General features: G+C 40.8%; 1 long non-coding RNA gene across 1 annotated transcript; it reads right to left on the reverse strand.

Annotated features, from left to right (window-relative positions):
- Window positions 1-719: 719 nt before the first annotated feature.
- LOC129640272 (uncharacterized) lies at window positions 720-3,591 on the reverse strand. Its single transcript, XR_008708716.1, has 2 exons — window positions 3,365-3,591; window positions 720-1,803 (listed from the first exon to the last, which is right to left on the reverse strand). It is a non-coding gene; the product is annotated as an uncharacterized LOC129640272 (long non-coding RNA).
- Window positions 3,592-11,672: the final 8,081 nt, after the last annotated feature.

Raw genomic sequence — 11,672 nt, forward strand, 5'->3', positions numbered from 1 at the left:
CAACAAAAACCAGGCAACTTTCACCAGATAATTCAAGAAGGAGGATTTATTTTAGAAGGGGTGAGTTTTGAAGATATGGCAGGATGCAGACAAGCGTTAAGAGAAAGTACAAGTCAGGGGGACGGGGACTGGCAGAGTGTCTAACAAGCTTAGAAGATGGGGTAGGCTGCCTATTTTATACTAAATGATTAATAGAGTATCTATTATGTGTCAGACACTGTGGCCAGTACTAGGATTAAAGTGACAAAGAAGTAGATACTGTTTGCATTTGGAGAGTATATATTTTATCAGGTAAGATGTATGGCAAAGGAATAATTTACAAGTAATTTATGTATTGCAACTGTTGCATAGTTATATGGTTTTTGTTTCCTTTTCCCCCTTCCTCATTCCACAAGCCCTCCCCCATCCAACCTGGAGCCTGACTCATATTGAGGCCAAGAAAACAGGGTGTCTTTTGAAATTTGACTTGAGAAGGAGACAGATATTCTTTAGCATAATCAAGTGTAGGAGATACACTGAAAGTTGTATCTTGGCTGTATGAAGTTGATAATGGCTTTATACTGAGATTCTAAAAGACTGATGTCAGTGAAAAATTGTTTTCCCTTATCTTCTGCTCTCAGTGATGGAAAGCTCTGGAATGATGTGGCAATGAAACATTAAGGATCTGAATAAGGAGAGATCCAGTGAAAGACTCTGTGGGTCTGGTTGAAGGAGATGAGAGTAAGGAGAAAAGGGGCATAAAGAGAATCAGAGGCTGTGGGAGGAGGGAGAGAGAAAAGGACCCTTGGCTGACATACTTGTCTGCTTACATCTCGGGTGCTGTTTGGGAGTGCTATGCATATGTAGAACATAAATATCTAGAGGAACTGGGCATGCAACCATCTCTCAAGACAGTCCTCAATGATTCTAGCCCCTGATATTCAAGTCCTTGTGTGGTTTCTTCCCACTTCGGAAAAGTCTGACTTATATAACCAATATGATATTGTAGAATTGATTGAGTGTGTCTTTGTAGTCAGGGTTATAAAAAATATGTGACTTCTGCTCTGCTCCCTTGGACCACTCAGTCTGGGAGAATCCAGCTGCCTGTTACGAGAACTCTCAAGTAGCTCTATTGGAGAGGTCCATTGGTGAGGCCTTTTGAGTGAGAAATCTTGGAGGTGGATCTTCTAGCCTGAGTCAAGCCTTCAGATGACTACAGCCTGGGCCAGTATCTTGCCTGCAACCTCATGAGACTCTGAGCTAGAACCACTGGTTGAGCTTTGGCTGAATATTTGACCCAAAGAAACTGTTAGTAATGGATGGATCTGTGTTGTTTTAAATCACTATCCATTGGAGTAATTTATTATGTGACAATAGATAGCTAATACTTGGGAAATGAATTAAACGGGATCCACTCCAAGTTTCCACTGCCCTGTGGGTTCTGTAGGAGGTGAACACATTGTTTTGATGTGAGCTGTTTGCGCTTTTGAATTCTCTGTCTGTTTGAGGAGCTCAAACCAAGCCTTTAGGACTATGTACTATACTTCCCCAGGCTTCCCAGGTGGTGCTTAGTGGTTAAGGACCCTCCTGCCAACGCAGGAGACATGTGTTCAATCCCTGGGCTGGGAAGACCCCCTGGAGGAGGGCATGGCAATGCCACTGCAGTATTCTTGCCTGGAGAATCTCATGGACAGAGGAGCCTGGCAGGCTACAGTCCATAGCGTCGCGAAGAGTCGGACACAGTTGAAGCAACTTAGCAGTCACACGCTATTCTTCCCCATCCTTCATACAAAAGGTCTGATGTTCTGGTTGCAGTTTTAAGTGCTGAAAGGAGAAATCCAGGGGACAATGAGGGACCATAGCTCACTGATACTGTTACGGCTTGAATGTAAGAATAATACAGGTGTGAGAGACTGAGTAATCTGAATAAAACTTACTGTGTGTACCTGTCTTAAGAATCACCAGCTTGACATTTTCCTGTTGAAAGTATCTTGGTTCTTCTCTCCTCAGTACTATTGACATTTTCTTTTTTCTTTTTTTAAAAAAAGTTTATTTAAATCCATTTCTATTGTAATTTGGATCATATTTTTGCCTCCCTCCCCAAACAAATTTGTTGCTCTCTATTTTGATAATAGAATATTCTAAAGCACTCTATCTGTATTCTACAACTTCATTTTAAAAGCCAAATCCTTAAAATTGGCATTAGCAAATTAACAATGACATACCATAATAGATACTTTGTTATGTTTTCTGTTGTTTAATGTAACAGTTTGGCCATGCACAAAAGGATATGTACCAATGATTGTAATTGAAGTACCATCCTAAATCACTTTTTAAGTGGAGAAAACCTATTAAAATTAATTCATTACAAAACCCCCACTGTACTCAGCAAGGCAATCTCAAGCAGAATGACACCATGATCTCCCTTGCTCAAATGTTGCTATTTACATATTTAACGTCCTGAACCATTATGGAGATTTCACAACTGTTTAAGCATTAGCAAAAAGCAGCATATGAACCTGATACATCTGCCTATTGCTTCTATGTATTTGACTCCTTCTCTCTTTTGGGTGAGTGAGTGCAAGTCGCTCAGTCGTGTCTGACTCTTTGCGACCCCATGAACTATACACTCCATGGAATTCTCCGGGCGAGTTTAACGTTGTCATTAAACTCAGAAATATTCACTTGTTCGTCGAGATTATGTTATTAAGAAACGGCAGTTTCTGGCGCCCTCTTGTGGAGAAATGCTCCTGGTGTTAGTCTTATTGGCAGCTCAGTTGCAGTTCGGGGAAATCTGAAAGGATGAATCATTTTCCTGTTTATTTGTACAACATGATTTGAATTTCTGAAACAAATGTGACTCACTACTTGCTCAGCTACAAGACTGAGGAGTTAGGTAAATTTCTATGAAAGAAACATGAGACATTATAAAAAATTCTGATAAAATGTATTCCTATTAAACTTTGTTAGATGGAATCATTTGTTCTCACTTGTACTGATAATGATTAATTTGAAAAATATCATTGCCTAAATTGGCTACCAGAGAAGGCAATGGCACTCCACTCCAGTACTCTTGCCTGGCAAATTCCATGGATGGAGGAGCCTGGTGGGCTGCAGTCCATGGGGTCGAGAAGAGTCGGACACGACTGAGTGCCTTTCCTTTCACTTTTCACTTTCATGCTTTGGAGAAGGAAATGGCAACCTACTCCAGTGTTCTTGCCTGGAGAATCCCAGGGATGGGGGAGCCTGGTGGGCTGCCGTCTATGGGGTTGCACAGAGTCGGACACCACTGAAGCAACTTAGCAGCAGCAGCAGCAGCAGCAAGTTTGCTACCGGGAGGCTTCCATTCAGCATTTATCTGCTCAGGTTCAGGGTCAGGACTCACCATTGTCAGAAAGTGTGTCCCTGCGGACATAACTTCACAATCCACCCCGGTGCTTCCCTGGGATCTCCTCCACAGAGATCTCCCTTAGCCTCTTGTCCACTGACATGTTCCTTTTCTTCCTGAGGTCTGAAAAAATAATTTAGTGACCTTGAGCACATAAGTTGGAGTCTGAGCAACGGGTAAAGAGATGTGCTTGTATGCCTAATAACACAAAGCTGGGAATAAAATTAGGCTCACAGCTGTAGATGATTTCTCCGATTCTATTAGTACCTGCCTCTGTGGACCCTCCACATGTCTCCCAACGACTTATGGGTGTTCCCCTAAATTCCCAGAAGAGCTCACAGTCCGTTGTCTCGGCCACCGTGCCTCCACGTGGTTTCCTCTCATTCCCCCAGCTGCCGAGGATCACAGGCCGTCTGGTGCTGCCTGTGGGTGTGGGTGTAGGCTGCTGCTGATGGCTCAGAGGATGCAGCCTCTGCCACGCCGAGGCCAGCTGGGGTCACTCAGCTGCACCCTGTGGCCGGAAACGTCCGGACGCTGCTGGTGCGCCGGAGCGCCAGCTGTGCCAAGGTTTCACTCCCTACTGGGATTTCTCAAATCTGTTCTGGCTTCATCTCCCATAGGGGGAAAAAAGGTCTACCCTTGTTTTATCGTCTTTCAGGTCTCCCAGAGTCGCGCTGACCTCTGAGCCAGGCAGCTCTCTTGCGTTCCTGTTAAAGGCTCTGCCCCTGTACCTCCTCCAGGTACCCCCTCGGAGGCAGGAGAGGCAGGACCAGGAGGAAGAAGGGACCTCACCGGGCAAGGGGGACCGCACTTGCCGGCTGTTCCCCTTCTCACTCGCTACCCAGGGTATTTTTATCAGAAGAAACGGTGAGCTTCACTTCTCTTACTTTGCCTAAAGACTCCCCCATCTCAAACAGATTCTTCCAAGTTCTGATTCCTCCGTTTGCAGAAATGCTCAGACACGTCTGAGTCTCTCGCGTCCAGGGGGCTCTCTCCCTAGTCACCAGTGATGATGAGGTGATGGGGGGTGGTGGGGGTGGTGCCTGCCAGGTTAAGGCAGAAGAGATTATCTGTAGATGGCAGATTCTGCTGGAGCTCACGCTTCACAAATATTCTAGCAGTTCTTGAAGGGAGAATGAATGTCATGGAATTCAGAGGAGTTTCAAAAGTTCTTGAGTATATTATGAGAGGAGAACATGAAACATGATGTTGTTCTAGCTTTTTTCTGTTTCATAACGTACTTCCAGCTTGTAATGTGGATGCATTCGTTACACAGCAAAAATAACACAGAATTATTGTAAAGTTCCTGTTTACAGATATTAAGTTTACAAGAGACTCTTTGCGACCCCATGGACTGTAGCCTGCCAGGCTCCTCTGTCTGTGGGGATTCTCCAGGCAAGAATACTGGAGTGGGTTGTCATGCCCTCCTCCAGGGGATCTTCCCAACCCAGGAATCAAACCCAGGTTTCCCGCATTGCAGGCGGATTCTTTACCGTCTTGAGCCACCAAGGAAGCCCACAAGAGACCATCGAGGTAAGTGAGTCAAATAAGCCTCTGTGAGTGAGGAGGTGTTTTCTAAAGGGAGATTAGCTTGACTAACCAGAAGTCTGCATTTTTCTGTTTCTTCTGTTTTTCTAGGTAATAATATCACAGCGCTCCTAGCACTTCCTCAGCTCTGCTTCTAGCGTTTTATGGTGCGGCAACATAAACCTAGGCCTTATTGGCATTTACAGGTAGGTAGCCTGAAGACAAGACTGCTTAGTGGAGGCAGCCTGCCGAGTTTTGAATCCAGGTGCTCCACTTACCAGCGAATAACTTTGACAAGTCACACTGGCCCTCTAAACCTCAATTTCCTGATGCATGAAATGGGATAAATAATACTGACAGCACTTCCTCATAGGTTGCAAGACTTCACCAGGGTTATTAATAAAAGCTAGCATAATACAAGACACGCAGAAAAGACTTGAGAAACTCTTGTCCTTACTAAAACAGAATAATTTCTCACTAAAGTTGAGTTTTTATGTGCCAATTATTCCTCAATAAAGCTGTTAATAAAAGTGAGGGAAGAAAATTTCAAGTAAAAATTGTCTTACTAAAACAAAAGGCTAAGCTTGACTCCCCAGAATTCTGAGAATTTTTTTCAAAGGAAGATAAGGTTCTGGGAAAGATGGACACAAGGGCTGGGCACAGCACTTTATGGAAGAAGGAGTGTCTGGGGAAAACGTGACTCGGGGTCAAAAAGCGTCCTTTGTGATGAATTTGAATTAGCACTTTATTGTATCTAGGTTAGCGCAGTCCAAAGGTAGCCATTAGCTTCACGTGCTGTTGAGTGTTTGAAATGTGGCTAATTTGAATTGAGATGTGTGTTAGTGTAAAATAGTCACTAGAATTGAAGACTTAGTGGAAAAACAAATGTAGAATAATTTATTTGAAAATTTAAAGTATTGCTTGCATGTTGGAAATGATAATATTTTGGTTATTTTTAAAGGAAATATATTGGAGAAGGAAATGGCTGCTGCTGCTGCTGCTGCTAAGTCTCTTCAGTCATGTCTGACTCTGTGCAACCCCATAGATGGCAGCCCACCAGACTCCCCCGTCCCTGGGATTCTCCAGGCAAGAACACTGGAGTGGGTTGCCATTTCCTTCTCCAATGCATGAAAGTGAAAAGTGAAAGTGAAGTTGCTCAGTCCTGTCTGACTCTTAGAGACCCCATGGACTGCAGCCTACCAGGCTCCTCCATCCATAGGATTTTCCAGGCAAGAGTACTGGAGTGGGGTGCCATTGCCTTCTCCAAGGAAATGGCAACCCACTCCAATTTTCTTGCCTGGAGAATTCCATGGACAGAGGAGCCAGGCAGGCCACAGTCTATGGGGTTGCAAGAGTCGGACACGACTGAGCAACTAAGCACACACACACACTCATTTATAAAAACCCAGTTCTAGAAGTCCATTTGGAGAAGGAAATGGCAACCCACTCCAGTATTCTTGCTTGAAGAATCCTGTGGACAGAGGAGCCTGGTGGGCTGCTGTCCATAAGGTCGCAAAGAGTTGGCCAAGACTGAAGTGACTTAGCAGCAGCAAAGGAAATATATTATGAAAATTAATTTTGACTTCTGTTTTTGAAGTTTTTTTTCTACTTGTGGCTGTTAAAATTTTTTTAATTATATTTAGATTGGATTATATTTCTATAGGACAGAGCTATTATCCAGATCCACTTATGCCTTTATTTTTTGGTGACCCAGAAAAGTTATGCAGGAAGGACATAACTTCTGGGAGAAATGATACTGAGGCAGGCTACGTTTTTAATGTCAAAATATTCCCATTAAATTTGTAAAATTTATATGTATCCAATGCTCAAAAGAGTAAAGTGTGGTTTCAAATATTATGGTTTCAAATTCAGATACCATCATGACTATCTGTATGGTCTTGCACAAATGTCTGAATCTCAGCTTTTTACCTGTCCCTTGAACCATAGGAGTGATATCATTACCTAGGTCTAGAATCTCAGATGGAGAAGGAAATGGCAACCCACTCACTTGCCTGGAAAACCCCATGGATGGAGGAGCCTGGTAGGCTACAGTCCATGGGGTCGGGAGGAGTCGGAAACGACTGAGACACTTCACTTTCACGTTTCACTTTCATGCATTGGAGAAAGAAATGGCAACCCACTCCAGTATTCTTGCCTGGAGAATCCCATAGACAGAGGAGCCTGGTGGGCTGCTGGCTATGGGGCCGCACAGAGTCGGACATGACTGACGTGACTTGGCAGTAGCAGAATCTCAGATGTGCAAGAAATGTTTAGTTGCTCAGTCGTGTCCAACTCTTTTGTGACCCCATAGACTGTAGCCCCCCAGGCTCCTCTGTCCATGGAATTCTCCAGGCAGGGATACTGGAGTGGGTTTCCATGCTCTCCTCCAGGGTATCTTCCTGACACAGAGATCAAACACGTCTCCTGAATTTCCTGCTTTGGCAGATGAGTTCTTTATCACTGAGCCACCAGGGAAACCCATGCAAGAAATACACATTTACTTTTCCATAACTGATATTAATTCCTATTATGAATCCTCAGTCCATCTATTGTGGAAATAGTCCTTTCAGGGTTCATGTTCCTCCATATACACAAAATGCTCCCCCTTCTTCTAAGTTGTAACAAAGGTAAGAGAGTAGGAACATATGATAGCTGGATTGTTCTCCTGCCTGTCTGGGGTTTAGTTATCAAGGCTGCTGTTTCTTTCTTATCCCAATTGCAGGGCCTCTTTAGGTACCCTAGTTTTCTCTTCCATGTAGACTTACTTTAGGGTTAATGGAAAGCAGTCATCCAATTACAAAACCTACCTTCTAAGTGCATTAATGGGAATAAACAAGATGATCCTTGTGAAGTGCTTAGTACAATGCCTAGGTAAATTATGCACCTAGTAAAACAAATTACATGACTGTACCATATCATATTAAACTGCCTAGTGGATGAGAGTATGACATTTGTTGGAAAAATCTAAACAAAAAGACTTATAAATCTCTTAACAAGGATATTGGTCTATGTATCTTTTTTTTGTGCCAGTAAAATATTGTTTTGATTATTGTAGCTTCATAGTATAGTCTGAAGTCAGGAAGCATGATTCCTCCACTTTTTTCTTTGTTCTTCTTTCTCAATATTGCTTTGGCTATTTGAGGTCTTTTGTGAAATTACTAATTAAGTGAATTAAGGCAGATAGAGAAAGACAAGTATCATATGATACCATTTATATGTGGAATTAAAAAAATGATACAAATGAGCTAATTTACAAAATGGAAGTAGATTCATAGACGTAGAAAACAAACTTGTTACCTAAGGGGAAGGAGGATGAGGGATAAATTAGGAATTTGGGATTAACATATACACACTAGTATATATAAAATAGGTAAACATCAGGGCCTACTCTATAGCCTAGGGAACTATATTCAATACTTGTAATGAACTATAATGCAAAAGAATCTAAAAAAAGAGTATATATATAGAGATATATGCATATATATATGTGTGTGTATGTACTCTTATGTTGCTAAGATGCTAAGTATGACATGTCATATAATAAAATTTGTTTGGATTATTTTTCCACCCCATGAAATTCATTTTTATAATGTTAAAGATTTGGATGATCAAGGGGGGTTACTTTGTATTTAATGTCTGTCAGCACTTGGTAAAAGTCACTTTACAAGCAGTTCTTTGAAACATTATTTAGAGAATCAGCTATTCTGAACTATGATTGGACTATGAATGTGTCGCACAGAGTTGGACACGACTGAAGTGACTTAGCCGCAGCAGCAGCATGAGTGTGTCTGGTTTTAAGCCTCCTTTGCCTCTCAAAGCTATCTTTTTAGATGATAATTTAACAGATAATAATTTAATTTAACAATTTATCTTTTTAGATGATAATTTGGCTCTTTGAGTCAAAAGGTAGCATAACGCATCTAATGTAAAGCTATTATCAAATCTTGTTTCAATATTCCTTCCCCGTCTTTGTTAAATCTTATTTAATAACATCCAGTTGAATTATAGAATATTAGAACTGTAAGGGATGTTGGTTCACAAGGTTGCAATCTCTTTGTTTCTCTGGAATCCTCTAAAGGATTAGAGGAAATACGATTTGAAGTACTCTAGTTATTCTAGGTGATTCCTAGGACTCTCCTAACGTTATAACCTGGCCTGGATCTCAATATTCTGCTCTGTATCTATAGTCAGGTCATCATGTGTTCTTCTGATACCTTGTTTGCTTCACAAGCAAAACATGCTTTCTTTATCTGATCCCATTTTGTTGATTTTGATACTCAGTTTCATAGCATTTATCCTTCCACAAATTAATCAGATATGGCAAATTTATTTTTGTGTCATGAGTTTGGTGAATGTAGCGATGCTGGTTCCCACCTTCACCGTGTATTCATCCACGTGATGGTCAATTGGATGTGTCGACTTGGCCAGGTCACAGGACTCAGATGTTCCATGTTGGATCAAGCACTAGTCTAGACGTTGCTGTGAAGGTATTTTATGATAAGATCAACATCTAAATCGGTAGACTTTGGGTAAAGCAAATTGCTGCTGCTGCTGCTGCTGCTAAGTCACTTCAGTCGTGTCTGACTCTGTGCGACCCCATAGATGGCAGCTCACCAAGCTCCTCCATCCCTGGGAGTCTCCAGGCAAGAACACTGGAGTGGGTTGCCATTTCCTTCTCCAATGCATGAAAGTGAAAAGTGAAAGTGAAGTCACTCAGTCGTGTCTGACCCTTAGTGACCCCATGGACTGCAGCCTACCAGGCTCCTCCACCCATGGGATTTTCCAGACAAGAGTACTTTTCAGTCTCCCGTAATGGGGGTCATAGTCACCTCATTGCAAATGAAGGCCTTAAGAGAAAAAGACCAGCTTCCATGAGGAAGAGGAAGTTCTGCTTGTAGGCTGCCTTCAGGCTTGAGCTGAAACATCACCTCTTTCCTGGGTCTGCAGCGTGCAGACCTAGACTGGTACAAATCAAATCGTGCAGATTTCATGCTTGTCAGCTTCCATAATTATGTGATCCAATTTCTTAAATTCCCCTCTTTCTGTATATGTGTGTATCTATCTATCATCTATTTATTCTCTCTCTCTCGATCTAGATCTGTAGTTTCTCAGGAAAATCCTGACTAGTGTAATCAGTCAGTCAGGATTAATGATCTACCTCTGGCCAAAATTCATTTAAAATCCTAGAGTTAGCATTTAAAGAGAAAGTGAAAGACTAGAGTCACATTTTGTAGATGAATGAATCAGTCTTCATGAGTGAAGAGAAGAAAAATAGAAGTCCCAAAATAAGAAAATAATTTATTCAACATGAGTTTATTTTTGTTGAATCTTTCACATAGAAGGGGATTTCACAGTGCCAGAGATTAGTTATCACTGGGAGCAGATCCAGGTTTTGCTTATACAGTTTAGGGAACTGTCTTTAAGAGACTATAAAACTACTCCTATAAGATTAGGTATGGAAGTGAATATTTAGGTTGAGAAGAGGAATCACAATAATTATAAAAGTTTAAAAACTGAAAAATACTGCAAGCATAACAAAATTCACTTTTTACTGAAAAGTGAAAGAAAAACATGCACTTTTTATTAGAAAGAAAACATGCACTTTTTATTAACTAACAGCCTGATACACCTGTACATTACTCTCCCTCAATAGTTTTTTAGTATATGTTTTTGACTATCACTTGAGAATATATAGACAATTTAGTCTATAAATTTCAAATCATGTTTACCCTCCACTACCAACAAACTTCCTTGCCAGACACTGTAAGATATGGTCACATGGAGATGGAACCTTGACTTTTACCTTCCTGCATGATGGGGGAGCAGGCCTGGTCTTTACTGGAATGACTTTGTTGAAAGTCTTTCCTTTTCTGAGATGACTAGTAATCACTCAACTACACATCCATGAGACTATAAGCCATATAAATATATCCTGCAAAACTCAAACTAAATGTATCCCTACTTAACTTTCCTTACAGAGTCTAAAAACCCTACAGTCACTCCAATACCACCCAACTTGAGGGGACATGTGATGGAAAGGAATTCAGAGAAAGAGGCAAAGGAACTTAAGATAAAATATCCTCATTCTGTGATTTTTACAAAAGCATACAATTGTTTGAACATGGCCTTGGAAAGGCCCTGGGTGAATAAGAGCCCCAAAGTTTAAGCCTCTGGCTACCATAGTTACTTGAAAGTCTTTTGTTTTCCCACTTCTAATAATTTTTCAAAGAATCACTTATTAATGTAAATTTATTAATATATTTTCACGCTCCTGGGACTAATGTGTGAAATTTTCCATAATTAACTGTAAATATTTATACTGTGCGTATGGGAACTACACATGAATAAGAAATGAAATACCTTTAAATCATAAATTTGCAATGAATATTTTAGAGCAGTGTAATTGAATCTTGTTTATAATTATAGTAGATGTACAATAATAGCTGTTTTTTTTTTTTCTTTCTAATGGCCTTTTCATTTTTATCCCCAGAAGGGCAGAAGAAGGAATAAGAAAAAAAGTAAAACAGGCCAGCTTTTATCATGGGAGGCTGATTTCAGAATCAAAATATGTAATGGAGCCATTCATAGTTAGAACCGATTTCAAAATAAAATTACCATTGGCTTTCAAATGGAAATTTCAGGGAGAAAATGTTAATAAAAATGTAATGGTTATAATGGCAACTGTAACGATGATGATATTATATGTGTGTGTGGTTAGATGGATGATTAGATAATCTGTGACACTTATTTTTTGTCCATAAAGAGGTAGACTAAAATT

Source organism: Bubalus kerabau, chromosome 1, assembly GCF_029407905.1.
Source record: "Bubalus kerabau isolate K-KA32 ecotype Philippines breed swamp buffalo chromosome 1, PCC_UOA_SB_1v2, whole genome shotgun sequence".
Classification (NCBI taxonomy): domain Eukaryota; kingdom Metazoa; phylum Chordata; class Mammalia; order Artiodactyla; family Bovidae; genus Bubalus; species Bubalus kerabau.